Here is a 17,953-nt window from a genome sequence, read left to right on the forward strand (position 1 = left end):
TTCATTCTAACACATTTAAAGCGGTTATTTATGGTCAATAGTGATGTGAACCATACAACATACCTGTAAATGACATAAGGTAGTTACCTCTGTATTTTAGTGGCATGGGGTTCCACTACTAAAATGTGGATTATCCATTGCATAGTTGTGAAACCCCCTCACCCGTGGCCATATGCATTATTCTTGTGATCGTCCCACTGTGTGAGTCATTGAAGCCTCAGTGGAGGACGGCATTATTCATAATAGTCTTGTGCTCAATGTGGCCAGTTGTGTCAGGCATCGTTATTTGCAGAAATTTGAAATATTTTCTTTTTTCTTTTCCCATATAATCTAGGAAAGATTAAACAATTCTGTTCATGGATGACCAAGAGTGCACACTGCCTCCAAGTAAACATTAAGACAAAGGGTCAGGGCAGAGCGTCCTTTTTGAAAGAATGTTTAAGGAGTACGTTACGATAGAAGGTAACACCTAAGCCCTACATAGAAAATTAAATGTGTAGGATAAAGTAGAATGTACAGCATGAGACTGTACATTAAAAGAGCAATATAGAACTTTTCACAGATTTAGCACCTGGTCAAAATATTTTTTGAGGTCTTATAGACTGGTGTGTATCCATACTATACTGCATATTGTGGAAAAAAGAGAAAAAGGAGGAGACAGGTCCTGAGCCCTGGAGAAATTTAGATGTTGTCCTTGTGTATAAAGGGAAGACAAGTGTAATCTAGATTCATACAGACCTATACGTTAGTTATTAATTGACAAAAGTATCTTCTATAAAGAAATCCTGCGGGCACAGTTGATCTGACTAGAGCAGAATAAGTTTCCAATACAGCTGGAATTGAGAAAAGGTCTCTCTACTATAGATAAGGTTTTTACCCTGAAGGTCAATGTTGAAAAATGTGGCAGAACTAAGTACATGTACACATGAATGGCTTTTCTAGTCTTTGGCAAGACTTATGAGGCCATTCATAGATCAACTTTATGTGGGGAAAGGGTAAAGCTCAAGAAGGACACATTTCTGGAAAACATCAAGTGCTTATATTCAAGCATCACTATGCAGTTGAGAATGATTTTGAAGGCTGCAGAAGCACAAAGATAAATGTAGATAGAGGGAAGAAAATAAGGTTACCTTTTGTCCCCTACTCTGTTCAATGGGTATATGAAGGAATAGGAGACTAACAGCAACTGCTAAGGACACTGTAAAAAATAATGGATCTATAGACACAGATGATTATTTATTGATTGCCATAACGCCTGCTGCTTTAGAACCCCTTCTAGCCACGAATGTAGGCTGCTGATACAAAGGTAGCTGAAATATCAATGAGAATAAATGGAAGAATTTTATAATATCAAATTCTGTAAACATAGTTAAGACACTTGATTTCAAGATAACCATCTCTCTGAAAGTAGTGAAATCTTAAAAATATATATGGCTAACACTACATCAATACAAATGATAGTGAATAAGGGAAATGTAGGCTTCCTTATGACTTTCCCAGTTAAATTCCCATCCTTCCCTTTCTTGAATCATGATTGCCACTAATTCTTGGGGGAGGGGCTGTATAGCATTTCAGGTTCTGTGGACTTTGCATGAGATAATCGGGACATCCTTGCTGCTTCCCGCAATCATTTTCCCAGCGTGTAACATGTGGAATTCATCGGCTTCCAGCAGCTAAAATAACCATGTGAAATACCAGAATTTGAAATCCCAATGAGGCTGGAAACAATATTACCAGCCCCGTCTGTCAAAACGTCATACACTATTGTCAGCAGCAATGTTGCAATACAAATAACAGAGTTTGTGCTTTCCACGTACTGTTAGAATTATGAGTGCTTAAATAAATTATTCTGCAGACTAAGCAGTCACCATTAGTATCCATAGCATAGTTAGGTGGAAGGAGGACCTTGTCATATTGGTTTAGGAATAGTGAGATCAGCCAAAAAACAGCCAATACGTGTTTTGCTCCACCTGTACCTCCTTCAAGGCTTGGGGTGCAAGGCAGGCAACATTAGTCAGTAAAACACCATCAGAAATTGATGGTATGATGCATATATAAAAATGTGTTAGATAATTGTGTCATAGTGTGTACTGATTGGCAACAGAAATCATAAGTGATATTTGGTCTGCTGAAAATTACCTAAACAGTTGGCAGGGGGGACATTGAAATTAAAAGTGGTTTAGAGCATCTAAAAAGTTACCTTAAATGTGAAAAACAACATTTATTTCAGTTAAGGGCTCTTTCTAACGTGTCATCGTGATGCTTCCTAGAACAAGGGCAAAACAACAGCTGCCAACGAGTAGCGAAACCTGAAATGTAATACTGTGTTTACTTTTTGAGGCCACATCGCCAGACGGATGAGGAGAGACTTGCAATAGCCCAAAGAAGGTTTTAGCAGAATGGTGCCAGTTTCCATGAATAGACTGTCACTTTAGAAGAAAGGAAGGAGAGGGATATAATAAAGTGCCTAAAAGGAATAAAGCAAGGCACTAGAAAATCATTTTCAGTAGGTGATTAGAGAGGAGTCCCAGGAAAAATAAGATGTTTGCACAAGGACAGTGGTGTATGGACAAAGCATCCACCCAGCAATGTACTGGGCACTCAAACGAATTCAAAGAAGTCTGAAGCAATCACCCATAAGAAAGCAGTGGTACAGAAAAAGCCATGGCATGTTTCTTCTTTTATGTAATATTCAGGACCTGACTTAAAAAGTCGATTTAAATATAGTCACATTTGTTGACTACTTTGCTGTAGGTGTAGATTTACAATTTTTAAGAGACCATAAATTTAGCCGAAATATGTCTAGACATCTGTGAGAGCTGCAGGCTTCCAGGCATACTTCTAGAAATCGTGTTTGAGACAATGGGAAACTGTTTCTCTGTGTTTGATTCTGTATATTTTGCACAATTACACATTGTGAAATGGCATTGGTTTTGTGCAATTTATATATTTGTGTCCCCACAGATGAGCCCATTTGCTCAATTGACTAATGCATCCATTCCAATGCTTTCTATCTGATTCCATGGTCACAGGTTTGAATCCTGGCAAGTGTACACATTCTTTCATCCTTCTGAGTAGACTAAATCACTACCTTTGAGTTGGGTAACAAGCGCCAAGAGACTACCATAGGGGTGAATGTGTGTTCTAAAACGTGCATGTTATATTATGTCATCTCATATCATTTTATGTTTAAAAGCTTTGGGCTAGGTATACTATCATGCTGACTGCAGAAAGTGGTCACAAATTGAGTACCAACGTTTTATCACTAGCATTTTAGTTTGCAAATGGAAAGCGCTTCGACGCCTCGTCAGGGGTAGTAAGCGCTATATAAATACTATTACAATACAATACAATACATATGTAACAATGGATCACTTCTTAAATTATGTAATTATGTAATCGCATACATAAATTATGTATCTGCAATGGCAGGGAAGTTTTTTTTTTAAGGTTCCATTTTGAAAGCCATCATGATTCATTAAGGGGACGAGGTCGAAAAGGGGCCATTTCCCCTTTGCGAATCAGTAACCACCTCAACTTGGGAGTTAGCAACTGACAAATGGTTTCCGAACAGAATATTCACATGCCACGCATACATATGTTAAAAATGTCAGTTTGGATGCAAAGCTCAAAAGAACCATTTCTTAAAAATGAATTGATAATCATTTACAAACCCGTTTCGCGAAACGGAAATATTTTTTTAAAGTGCAAGACGAGGTTGGGGCCTTTAAAAACGTGATTTAGTGACCACAGAGTCACAGCACCAAACTCACTAGGGACCTGCTATCACGTCTGGAGAGGGGGGTCAAAGCAACAGTGGATCAAGGCTAAGTGTAAAGAGTCTCCATATACATAAGCTGGAAACCTAATTTGTGCAAAGATGTCCAGCTCACTTTGGTTTCCATTGTTTGATACCGTTTCTTCAACAGGAGACCATGTGATGTGCTAATACAGTCTGTCGTAAGGTGGCGCATGTTAATTGGCAAATATTCTATTCTGCCACTAATGTTGAGGATGCTCCTTTCCCCATCCTTCTTTGAGAGGAAAGGAGTAAGTACCTGTCCTTCCTCAGGGGCAGGATGGACAGGATCACATACGAATTTTAGACTCCCTAAATTTTCCAGGCAACCACTACCCTGGAGAAAGCACTCAGCATCCTTGGATGGAGATCTACTCTGCTCAAAACGACTCTGTCCCGTGTGGTACTATTGTGCATGATTAAAACAATTAAAAAGTGCAAGGTCACTATCTATTAATCCTGTGAACTCGAAAATCAAGCGATTTGCGAGTGTAAATGTGGTTTACATGTTCAAACGGCTCTGCTAGTCTGGCACAGAGTATCGGGAAATGGGCAAAGTATCAGATTCTGCTGTCAGATTTTATGTTGTTGTGCGACTCTGAAAAGCTCCTAAAAAATGCAGAATGTATTTTCGAAATCCCCCTCCATGGCAGAAGGGCGCTGCTAATGTTGTTACGAGACTCCGAATGAAGCAGGAAGGCAGGCGCCGGGTCAGAGTGTCGGCTTTCCTGCAGGTTTGAGTCACACCTGCGCTCTCTGATTGGCTGGGCGAGCTGTCGGAGCCATTGAGTGCTCGGCAGGAGGATTGGCGAATGATTAATTGCCCTGTCTGGCGAGCAGAGAATTCTTAGCAGCGGGGTGCCCTGCATATGTAAATACACGCGGTCTCTGCGCTGTAACACTAGCACACGAAACGAACACAGCGGCTTAACAAAGAGACTTGACTTGGAATGTTTAGATTTTGACGATTAGTTTTTATTCTATCCCAGAGGGAGAAAAAAACAACATAGCAGCTGAAACTGGAAAGAGTTATTAGCCTGTAATAGCCGTCCTTTCTTCTTTCTCCCTTAGAACTAATGTTTGACTTGAATATATATTACGGCAAATAATTCATAATAAACACGTTAATTAATTCTGAGTGTTAAAATAACACCCAGTGCCTTTATGATACCTGCTTTAAAAAATGAGCCAGGACACCGGGGTGAGCACTAACTCTGTGGTGTACTTGTTTCAGTTTCAAAATTTAGTGTGAGCGAACTAGTTTTTGCATGAGCAATTACATCTGACCTAGAATATAGCATACCAAAGACGGACAACTGCAGACCAACGACCTACAAAGTGCCCACTGTGACGAAGTTATTGTGGCAAATTATGAACTTAATGAATGCACTTTATGCACGCTTTAGTGGCAGCACAGGTGGATACATAAATCTATTTATCTTTATAGATGGAAGCAACCTTCCTTAGGAAGCTGGTCCAATAATCGATATTTTCACACATTTTTCCAATTTGGACAGCCAAGTAGGGTGTATCAGATACCAGATACAAATGCTAAAGTTGGTGACCAAACAGGAACTAATGTGTTTGCATCAGGCATGCATTGGGGTCGATATGAATGGCACGGATGGTCTTCTCTTTTGACAAATTATATATGGATTTTTGTGTGTGTCTGCATTTGTTCTGTAATATGTGCAAATTTATACGTATTTGTAATAAAAAAAGTTTGTAAGTGAAAGTGATCATGGACATTGAAAACCGAAATAGTAAAGACGGCTGATAAAACGTATTGGCACCATGTACTCCATGTCATTGCAGAGAAATGGGACTTTGACTGCTTGCTATAAGTGCTATTTATCATGTGTGCGTTCTCACACATACCATAGCACTGTATCCCCCATATCATTGCACCTACAGGAGAAGATTTATTTAAAAAAAAAAATAAAGCAACACAATGGGCAATCAAAGTTGCTGCGACGTTGCACTAGAAGAGTGTATTGAAGAGACATTGCTACTAATGTAAAACGTTGCGGTTCTCTTCCCCATCGCTGGGGCACAAATAGGCTGCTTACTGGGAAGATGCTCATCCAGTATTCAATATTATGGTTATGCTAAAACCTTTCGCACATTGATGTGTACTGTACTTTACAGGTCAATACAGTGCACATTCAATTTGTGAAAAGGTAAGAGAAATGAAAATGTTTGTCCTTGTTAAAACCTGCCTCAAGGAAGCAGTATTTTGTAGAGCAAAGCCATGTGTAACACTTTTACTAGATAGGGCTTTGTGTAAAAAATCATGAGTGGTAGCATGGGAATGAGATCTACCCTTGCCACAAAGTAACGCCAAGCCAGGCAAAAAAAGGTATGCACATTATTTTAGGGCAGCTTTCCAGTGCCAAAGGAGTTTTGCATTGGATAGTAAATACTTCATCAAGGCTTTGCACCTGGTTTTGTGTGACTTTGCATTGGAACAAAGTTTGGATAAATCTGCTCCATCATGTGGGATGCATGTTGATGTGCAAGAATCAACACCATGGGTAAGAATATGACAGGAGGCCGAATTATGTTCATCAGCAGATAGACATAGCTTCCCCATGAAATATTTTTCAATAATGCAATTATTCTTAATAGTTAGATTCTTGATAGTTAGAATGACTGTGATAATCTATCTTTGCTGCGTGTAAAGACTTCGGTTGCCTGTGATGGGAAACCAGCATGGAATTCAATGCTTGATGTTTTATGAACAACTGAATGTAGGCAAGTACACTGGAATTATATGATTCTGCAGGTGTGGTGTTTTCTGTAAGATTATAGATTTGCTCCATTTTCCACATCATCCATTGTATGTTGCACGATCTGTACATTTTACAAAAGAAGTAAAAATATTAAGTCATATGTTGCAGTGCCGTGGTTGGCCCATGGCAAAGGTTGAATGGTCACATTTCAGTTGGTTATTCGTGTATGTGTGTGTGTTACACCGATACTAACGAGGTGAAACATTTGACCAGACAGTAATAACTTGTACAAATTACAAAATAATGAAATACTACTATGACAAAATGTATGCATTACACCACATAATTAGTTTTTTTTCTTGCTGCATAAAGTAGTCAATCTTGCCTCATAATTTGGTCCTGTTGTATAATGCTAGTGGCCCTGTATATAGAGCACAGCATCAACCTTCCTCAAGATAAACTATAAACCTGTGCCAGACATTAGCCTGAGGCTTCTGCCAATGCTCTGAGGAAATATAAGTGGCAAACATGCAATTTACAAATGCTGATTACATAACAAGAGTTTAAAGTATCACACACTCTCTTTGACAACTGTACATAAAAGCTTCTTGGACTTTAAAGCAGAACATGAGCTCTTGGTTGCCAGCTGTCTCCCTTGAGATGCTCTTGCCATCTCAAATAATCACAATTGAAAAAAATAGTCTTGGCAGAGCCAATTGGTTTTGCCTATTTGAGATCTATTCGCTTTTTCATGTTTTTTACATGTTGACAGCCATGCGAGCTGCTGTGCAACATGGCTTCAATTAAAAAAAAGAAAAAGAGTGCTATGACGCTGACAGCATTGGCCACATCATAGCACTTTATTTCCTTTAAGCCATGTTTCACAGCAGCCGCTCTGCTCTGCCATGTTTAAGCCCTTAGCTGCCAGGCCTTTTCCCCTCAGGTGCCAGGCCTTTTGTTGGCTATTTGGGGAAGTTTGCACTTAGGCCCTCATAACGTTTTGTCCACATAAGCTACCCACGCCAAACTTGCATCCTTATTTTCCAACATCCTAGGGATTCTAGAGGTACCTAGAGTTTGTAGATTCTCCTGGAGGAGACCAAGAAATTAGCTAAAATACAGCGAAAATTTCGTTTTTAAAAATAAAATGGGAAAAAAGGGCTGCAAGAGAAGGCTTGTGTTTTTTCCCCTGAAAATGGCATCAACAAAGGGTTTGAGGTGCTAAAATCAACATCTTCCCAGCTTTCAGGAACAGGCAGACTTGAATCAGAAAACCACATTTTCAACACAATTTTGGCATTTTACAGGGACATACCCCATTTTTACTATATGTTGTGCTTTTAGCCTCCTTCCAGTTAGTGAGAGAAATGGGTGTGAAACCAATGCTGGATCCCCGAAAGCTGAACATTTCTGAAAAGTAGTCAAAATTCTGAATTCAGCAAGGGATCATTTGTGTAGATCCTACAAAGTGTTTCTACAGATAATAAGAGCTGGCCTAAAAAGAATATTGAAATTGAGGTGAAAAATGCAGCTATTTTTTTCCACGCTTTACTCTGTAACTTTTTCCTGCGTTGTCAGAATTTTTAAAGCAATATACTGTTATGTCTGCTGGAGTATTCTGGTTGTGGGGATATATAGGGCTTGTAGGTTCATCAAGAACCCTAGGTACCCAGAGCCAATAAATGAGCTGCACCTTGCAATGGGTTTTCTTTGTATACCGGGTATACAGCAATTCATTTGATGAAATATAAAGAGGTAAAATAGGTATCAAGGAAACCTTTGTATTTCCAAAATGGGCACAAGATAAGGTGTAGAGAAGCAGTGGTTATTTGCACATCTCTGAATTCCGGAGTCCCCACATTAGCATGTGAATTACAGTGCATTTCTCAAATAGATGTCTTTTTTTACACACTGTCTTACATTTGGAAGAAAAAAATGTAGAGAAAGACAAGGGGCAATAACACTTGTTCTTCCATTCTGTGTACCCTCAAGTCTCCCAATACAAATGGTGCCTCACTTATGTGGGTAGGCCTAGTGCCTGCAACAGGAAATACAACATGGACACATCACATTTTTATATTGAAATCTGACGTGTTTTGCAAAGTGCTTAGCTGTGGATTTTGGTCTCTAGCTTAGCTGGCACCTAGGGAAACCTACCAAAACTGTGCGTTTTTTAAAACTAGACACCTAGGGGAATCCAGGATGGGGAGGCTTGTGGGGCTCTCACCAGGTTCTGTTACCCAGAATCCTTTGCAAACCTCAAAAAACCCAATTTTCCCTCATATTTCGGTGACAGAAAGTTCTGGAACCTGAAAGGAGCCACACATTTTCTTCCACTCAGCGTTCTCCCTAGTCTCCTGATAAAAATGGTACCTCACTTGTGTGGGTAGACCTAGTGCCCGAAACAGGAAATGCCCCAAAACACAATGTGGACACATCACATTTTCCCAAAGAAAACAGAGCTGTTTTTTGCAAAGTGCCTACCTGTGGATTTTGGCCTCCAGCTCAGCCGGCACCTAGGGAAACCTACAGAGGCTGTGCATTTTTAAAAACTAGACACCTAGGGGAATCCAAGATGGAGTGACTTGTGGGGCTCTCACCAGGTTCTGTTACCCAGAATCCTTGGCAAACCTCAAAATTTGGCAAAAAAAAACACTTTTCCCTCACATTTCGGTGATAGAAAGTTCTAGAATCTAAGAGGAGCCACACTTTTCCTTCCACCCAGCACTCCCCCAAGTCCTCGATAAAAATGGTAACTCACTTTTGTGGGTAGGCCTAGTCCTAACGAAAGGAAATAGCCCAAAACAATGTGGACACATCAAAAGTACCGAATAAAAACAACCTGTTTTTGCAGGGGGTGGTACCTGGGTTTTTGGTCCTGGGCTCAGCAGCCATATAGGGAATCCTACCATACCCACACATTTCTGAAAACTAGACACCCAAGGGAGTCCAGGGATGTGTGACTTGGGTGGATCCCCATTGTTTTCTTACCCAGAATACTCAGCAAACCTTAAATTTAGCTAAAAAATCACATTTCCCCCACATTTCTGTGTGGGATCACCGCACCAAGACAAATGTCCTACCACCGAATGTTCCCCTCAGTCTTACGGTAAAAATGATACCTCACTTGTGTAGGTGGGCCATGTGCCTGTGACAGGGAAGAGCCAAAAACATGTGGAAATTGAGGGGGAACCAAAGCGAGTCCAAAAGGGCAGTTTGAAAAAAAACATTTTTAGGCTGACAAGTGGGGCAGAATTGTTATTGGTATAGATGTGACAATGCTGGGTGGTAGGAATTTTGTGGATTCCTGTAGATTCCAGAAGGTTCCACCACAAAAATGTGGGAAAAATATGTGATTTCCAGCAAAGTTGAAGGTTTGCAGGGCATTGTGGGTAAGAAAATGGTGAGGGGTGCATGTGAAGCACACTGCTCTAGACTCACCCAGATGTATAGTATTCAGATGTGTCTAGATCTTGTGCATTTTTCTACATGGCAGCGTCCCAAAGTCCAAAAAGTGCAGCCCTCACCATTCCAAGTGGGACGATTTTGAGAGTTAGGCAAGCTTTCCTGGCTCAAATTTAAACCAAAATACATAATCAAATGTTCTCTTGCTTGCCGTGGGATAAGATGTTTTGGTGTGTGGGGGAGAACTGAAAGGCTGTTACCCCCTTCAGTTGAGGTGGGGGCATAACCATGCAATACTGGTTGATAGCCACCACCTCACCGCAGATATAGCCAACAATAATGTGGCCCCATGGGGAGAGACCCTTGCCCAAGGGGCTGCCTCCCCAAACAAACACACGCATGCACAAGTGGTTTCTGCTCCCCGTGGCAGATCAGCCTTATAGAAATAGGCCGATCTACCCCTAAGGGGGCAGAAAGTGCCTAAAATTAATTTGCCCCCTTCAGGGGAGCGACCCTTGCCTAAGGGGTCACTTCCCTTGTGTGAAATTGGCGCACAAAATAAAAACTCCCTGGGGCTTACTGGTTTCTGCACCCCTTGGGGGCAGATCGTCCTAATAAAAATAGGCTGATCTGCTTCCAAAGGGGGCAGAAATGTCCTAGAATAATTTTGTCCCCCAGGGGAACGACCCTTGCCTAAGGGGTCATTCACCTTGTGTGAAATTGATGTAAAAAAATAAAAATCCCCGGTGTCTAGTGGTTTCTGCCCCCAAGGGGGGTAGAAATGACCTAAAATAAAATTGTCCACCAGGGGAGCGACCTTTGCATAAGTGGTCACTCCCCAAATCTAACCTACTTCCAATAGGCTGATCTGCCCCCAAGGGGAGCAGAAATGGCATAAAACAAATTTGCCCCCCAGGGGAATGACCCTTGCCTAAGGGGTCGCTTCCCTTCCGTGAAATTGACCAAAAGAAAAAAAATCCCTGGTGTATAGTGGTTTCCTCCCCCATTGGGGGCAGATTGGCCTACTAAAAATAGGCCGATCTGGCCCCAAGGGGGGCAGAAATGGCCTAAAAATATTTCCCCCCCAGGGGAGAGACCCTTGCCTAAGGGGTCACTCCCCACATCTAAAAAAAGAAAACAAACAAAAAAAAGGATCCCTTGTGCCTAGAGGTTTCTGCCCCCGGAGGCAGATCGGCCTAATTACAACAGGCTGATCTGTCCCTAAGGGGGGCAGAAATAGCCTAAAACAAATGTGCCCCCCCAGGGGAGTGACCCTTGCCTAGGGGGCCACTCCCCTTGCATGAAAATGACAAAAAAAAAATCCCTGGTGTCTAGTGGTTTCTGCCCCCAAGGGGTGCAGAAATGGCCTAAAGTTCATTTTGCCCCCATGGGAGCGACCCTTGCCTAAGGGGTCACTCCCCACATCTAAAAATACATAAAACAACAACAACAAAAATAATCCCTGGTGTCTAGCGGTTTCTGTCCCCCTGCCTGGCCTAAAAATAAGTTCTCCCCCTGGGGAGCAGCCCTTGACTAAGGGGCCACTCCCCTTATTCAGAAACAGAAAAAAAAACTCCCTGGTGTCTAGTGGGCATTTCTGCTGCCCGATCGCATCGTGACCGGGCAGTAGAAATGCTGAGAAAGACATCAAAGGAAAGGAAAGGCCTTTCCTTTCCTTTGATGCCTCTCTTGCTCCCTCCACGTGATCAGAGGAGAGATGCTTTTACATTTCTCCTCCGATCCGCATTGGAGGGGGCAGCCTCTGATGAGGTCAGTGCACGATTGCACACTGACGTCATCAGATGCTACGGAGTTTGATTAAACACCTGACACAGGAGAGGAGACTGATTAAACAACAGACATGAGAGGAAGGCGGGGGAACAAGCAGCATGGGAGGAGGGTGGGAGGACAACAGACAGCGCAAGAGAAAGGGGTTAGGGAGAGAACAGATAGCGCAGGGAGGGGTTTTGGGGGAAACACTATTGTGAGTGGGAGGAAGATGCGGCTGAAGGAGAGAGATTGCAGATACATGCACTGAATAACAGGGAGTGTCCTAAGATTTTTGGGATCATGATATAAATGGCAATGTGTGGGGCTCCTCTAATTTTCATGCAATGTGACACATTCAGGGCTGTTACTATCTCAACAGGTGGCCCACCTCCTGAAGCAGCTTTGTGCCGGCCCCTCCTGGGGCTGCTGCCCCTCCCTCTCAGTGACCTACAAGCACCCCTGACAGCTCAGAAAGGGCTGAAGGTGTGAGAGTTGCTTATGTGTTAATTCTGGGGGGTGGTAAACTGTAGGACAACAGGCATCCCATGGTACCTCTGTGTTGGCAGCTGGATTGGAGGCCTAATTGCAGGACAAACCTGCAGAATGTGTCTCCTTGCAACTGGGATCACAGGCAGGGGGGCACTTCCCATCGTCACAACTCCATCTTGTGTCCTATGTGCTGTGGATTTACTCACCGGGCTCATGTCACCCTTTGCTTGTGGCATCTCTCAGTACAGAGCACTCCAAGTCATCCCTCCCTTGTGGGGCCTTCCTGCCTTGAGCACTCCATGGTCTCCCTCCCAGGAAGCTTGAACCAATGATCATCCTGTTCTGTTACTATACAAGTTTATTCTGTTTTGCACCTGCAGATAATCACTTGTTCATTGTTGCCAGTTACCATTTGCACCTGTCACCTGCAAGGCCTCGTATCCATTGTATGTAACCCATGATCTTTCCCAGGTTTTTTAGAATATTCCATGCTTCCACATGGGACACACACCTTCTGGAACACTCTTTTCTTCCATTATAAATCCCCCCCTCTGAACCTGGATCAGCGCTTGGCCTTGTTCCACTCCTGTGCAAGTATCATTCCCTGCACTCACCTCCTGAGTCACCCAGAACTTCCAGTGCTCTAGTCTTCCAAGCCTTCCTGATGATCCTATCATCCAAGCATCTGTGATGTTTGTAATATCTTCCTTCATGGTCTATGATTCTGCCTCCTCTTGAGCTTCTTGCACTGAGCCTCATGTTATCTTTGGATTCCAGTTGAAATACTAGACATGGGTAAGTACTTTCCTCTCTGGTTGGCGCACTCTAATCAATAGGTTAGCAAATAATTCAAAGGCTGATTCCAAAGAAGGTGTGAGCACATTTTCAGACATTGCACATTGTTTGAGAATTAACCCCTATGGGGCCCAGCGCTCTAGACTCTTTGATTGCAACGCTCTGAACCTTATGGTACCCAAACTGAAAGTTTGCCACTGTGTTTCTTGACAAGTTGTATCTAGTATTGTGGGAGAAAGTTCTAGAGCTTGAAGTTGCATTTGAGTTTGAATCTGAATCTTGCATGTTTCAAAGTTCCATAAACTCTCCAATTTATTTTTGAAATGGCTTCTGCTCTCTCTCATGTTATATTTATGATGAAGTATGTAAGTATACAAATAGTGTAAACAATTGATAGAGCCCTGTGCCTCTTGCAGTTTGTATTGCATCATACCTTTATTGAGGATGACAAGATCCATGGAGTCCAGAGCTTACTAGCCAGTGCACGAGACAGCAGAGCAGTTCCATCAGTGACACAAGTTCATCTTTTCTTGTTATATCCCATTCCCCTTTCCTCTCTGGGCAGTTTATGGATCCAGACAGTTGTTACTTGTTTCACTGAGCTACCCCACCTCAGACCTGAGGCCCTCTTCTAGGCCCAATTGCAACAAGCCAATTTTGTGTCACATGGAAAGGTAGGGGGCACAAGAAGACAGATGTGCTGCTATGGCCTGATTGTGGCATCCTGGTGCAGAGCCCCAAGTTGGTGGGCTGAGTGTGGGGCCCTGGGGAGCTGGCACCGGCCTTGCTCAATAAGCATGCATCTCGAAAAGTAAGAAAATATTACCTGCAGGAGTTTGTGCCATTGAAAGGACACTGACCCCAGACAGGAGGTTGGACTTGTTCCATGCTTCACGGCAGGGTCACACAGCAAAGTCCCAGGAGACAGCCAAGGCCAGGAGAAGGTTCTGACCAATGAGAAGCAAGGAAGCTAGAGTGATATCAGAGCCAACCAATGGTAAGTGATTGACGGGCTCTAAGCCTGGTTTAAGCAATGTTTTTATTCAGAAAATATTTTGCGAGTACAGTGCAAGCGATGTGCAGGCTTAACCTAAAAAAGCAACTAAAATGCTACTTTTGTAAACAAACAATGCTTCATATAACGTCCAATTTTCAGTATGTGGCAAGCCACATACAAGCAATTAGATTTAAAGTGTGCACCTTACCAACAAAGCCAGTCATCAAATTATCAACCAACCAAGTATGGTGTGGCTGGGAATGTAATGGTAATGATTGTAGAATCATGTCTTGTGCCATCCAATTGGCACAGAGTACAATCCTGGGAAAATTCTCATAGCTTCCATTACCTCACTTGCTCTTCTGCTAAATGGTGGTACCTTGTTGCATAGAGGCACAATGAGTGCACTACTAAGTCATTTATTTGCCTGTATCACACGTTTTTTCTTAATTTATTTAGCAATTGCTTAAGCATCTCAAGAAGAATCCATTCGCATACAATCAGTCAGTGATGTTTTGGGCCACATTGATGAATTTATTATTTAACAATATTGTGAATGGAAAAGAAGCAAGGGACGCGAGACTGGGACAACAGAAGACAGTATAATCATTACCAACTACGAGAAATGTATCAAAAGGGTATTTACCCGGTAGTAGTCGCTCAGTAAACCACGGCACTAGCAGTCGTCGTGTGGGAGGGAGATTTTGCAAGATACATTCTGTTGGAATATGCAGTATATACCTCGGTATTTCAAAAGTGCATTTTCATCACAACACAAAATTGTAGCTCACATTAAGATACAGGCTAGAACTAGTAAAAATGTCATCTTGAATTGTAGGAAATCTCCTGTCCCAGAGGTTCCATTTTCAACAGTATATCTTTGATGACAACATAACTGCACTGCTCTGTTTGTAAATATCCGACAGTGCCTTAATTATTTACAACCAGGTCAATTGCTATTCAGAGTTCAGATTCTCAGTTTCTCTTGTGACCTAGAAAGCTCAATGTGGAGACATTTAAGAGGAGAATATGAGTGCCAAGGCAGGTTTGTGTCATTCTCACCCTAGCACCACTGGCATCTAGGAAAGGAGTCATTTAACTCCATAAATCTATGTATTGCACAAATTATATTCAATTAGCCCATTGAAAGTTATCAAAACGTACAGTGTTTGTTTATTTTTTTAACATTAGAAAAACACAGCATCTATCGTCTTTGCAAGGTATATTACTATTTCATGTCTGGCTCTCTGGCCAGGTAGACCATATATAAAAACACATTACTGGCCTTCATACGTTCCTTTGTCTCTAGAGTCAGGAAAAAACACACACAAATCAAACGATTTGTTATCCCTTTTTGTTAGGTGCAAGGCATTGAGACACAATTGATAAATATTTTTAATTAGTGTTTTTTGACAAGTTAGGCATGTGTTTTTGAGAACGGAATGACAAAAGTTTAAAATCTTAGCACTTGCCATAGAAGGAAACATCCCACCTTTTGGCTGTTCCACAAGACATTTTATTTCCGGATTAGAAAAAAAAATGTTAATTAGACTGTCTCAGAAACTGGCAGACGGTTTGCAACATAAATCATTTCGTAACAGCAAATCCTTTGCATGGCTCCTTCCACTGCATGATAAATGGAAAGAGGAAGAGAGGGGGCTCAGCGTGATGGTTTCGTACAAGGTCAGCAGACATTTTCTTAAAAGCTGCCAATGCTTACCGGCCCTAGTTATTAGTGAACTAGGCCACACCTTCTTCTCAACCTCCTATTGACCAGACAACAACTAATCAGAATACAGCATTCCAATGTATGTTTCTAAGTCAAAATTTAGCATAAAATGTTGCAATATAGAATATATAAGAACATATGTGAAAGTAAAAGAATACAGATAGATAGATAGATAGATAGATAGATAGATAGATAGATAGATAGATAGATAGATAGATAACACGAAATACCACAAAAGTAAAAAAATAAATGAGTTTCTTCATTTCACTTTAAATTCACCACACATTTTGCTAGCTACACAGACCCTCCTTACACGGTTACAGGGGAGTATTTGATGATGAGTCAATTACCCTAATCAGTCTCTTTTCTCCTTTTTGACACAACTGCTCCCTTAGCCCTCTTGGAATTTTTTCTCACTCTCATATATTTCTGTTGGTTATCCTTTCTGAATCCACCTGTCCACTTCCTCGCAAATGACTCCACCACCTTTCATTGTACAAACTCATCCTTAGTATAATATTCCTCTTACATACCTATCTAATTCCACTCAATTTGTTGCTTCCTCTTCCTTTCTGCCCACGTCACTCTATTCCCTTGTGATGTCAACCCTTTCCAACGCGTCTCACTTTCCCTTTCAATGTCAATCGACCCAGAAACTGGTCCTCTTCCTTACTTCAATGTTTTCTACTTTCTCCATTTTTCTGTTTCCGAAATTTCACATTTAATTATTTTTCTCAGTATAGGTCAAAACACTTAGGGCCATATTTACAAGCCCCTTACACCTTTTTGCGCCACACTTGTGTAATTGTTTTACACTAACATGGCGTTAAGGAGGCCCTTTCCCCACGCCATGTTTACAAACTGGCGCAATGCTTGCTTTGCACCACTTTGTAACCCCTTGCACCACATTGTGCCTGAGCCAGGCATAATGTATGCAAGGGGGCGTTTCCACACAGAGAACCCACAAAAATGTCGCAGTGAAATCTACAAGATTTCACTGCAAAAAAAATTCCGTCATTTTTAACACCTGTTGGGGAAGGCATTAAAGTGACAGCCCCATAGTAACCTATGGGGCTCCCTAGGGCTTTGCTGCATTAGCGCCATAATTTGTGGCGCTAATCCAGCAAAGCGCCACAATAGCATCATAAATAATGGCACTATTGTGGAAGCGACTGCCATTGTGTGCTATATTGTCAATATGGCGCAATTGTGGTCCTGTTAGGTGTGGTAAGGGCGATGCAAGAAAAGTGGCACATCGGGACCGATGTACCACTTTCTTGTAAATCTGGCCCTTAGTATGTTGTCATGTTTCTGTATATTGCTTTGTCTCCTGTACGATTTTCACTGTGATATTATATTTTGCATCATTATTTGTTTGATTTTGTGCACAGCTTTATTGTGGATCCCATTTTTTAAATTATTTTTTATTTAAGCTATGCAACAGCTGTAGTCGAAGCAGAACTGACATTGACTATTCCCCAAAAGAAGAAAACAACTGCATGTGTAGCACCAATACCACCTGTGTAAGGTAAGAATGCAGCAGAGAAAAACGCAGACTCCTGATAAATGTGCTAAAATATCCTCAGAGACGCTAATCCACTGCACTTAAGAAAAGAATCAAGAAATCAAAAGAAAAAGCAAGGAGGGAAGTACTGGAAAGCAATTAATGAAACGTGAAAAACACACATTTGACAAAACATCTGCTAGGGATGGAAGGTGTACTCTATGTGCCTGTAGTGTGCTAGCCCTTTCTATATAAAAGATGAAAGTGGTATTCTGAAAGTGGCTACCTGAAGGTTGAGCTGATGTAAGGTGAACTCCAGGATACCTCTGCAGTAAGGTAATTGAAGGTAATTGCAAGAAAGTAGGAGCTCTGTCCTCCTGGAGAGTGAAAGGGCCCCTTGGTAATGAATCAGAAACTCTTGGCTTTCTTCTTAGTGATATAGGTGGTCATTCCAACCCTGGCGGTCGGCGTGAAAGCAGCGGCTAAACCGCCAACAGGCTGGCTGCAAAAATATTGGCATTCCGACCGTGGCGCTAACCGCCAACAGAGGCCGCCACTTTAACACACCGACCGCCACGGCGGAACCAACAAACAGCGCGCCGGTCACCGCCAACAGACAGGCGGGAGTCAATGTACCGCCCACAGTATCACAACCCACCAATCCGCCACCTTTTCCGGGGCAGTAGCACCGCAGATAAAAACACGGCGGAAACCGCTATACCGAAGGGAAAAC

This window comes from Pleurodeles waltl, chromosome 3_1 (assembly GCF_031143425.1).
Source record: "Pleurodeles waltl isolate 20211129_DDA chromosome 3_1, aPleWal1.hap1.20221129, whole genome shotgun sequence".
NCBI lineage: Eukaryota > Metazoa > Chordata > Amphibia > Caudata > Salamandridae > Pleurodeles > Pleurodeles waltl.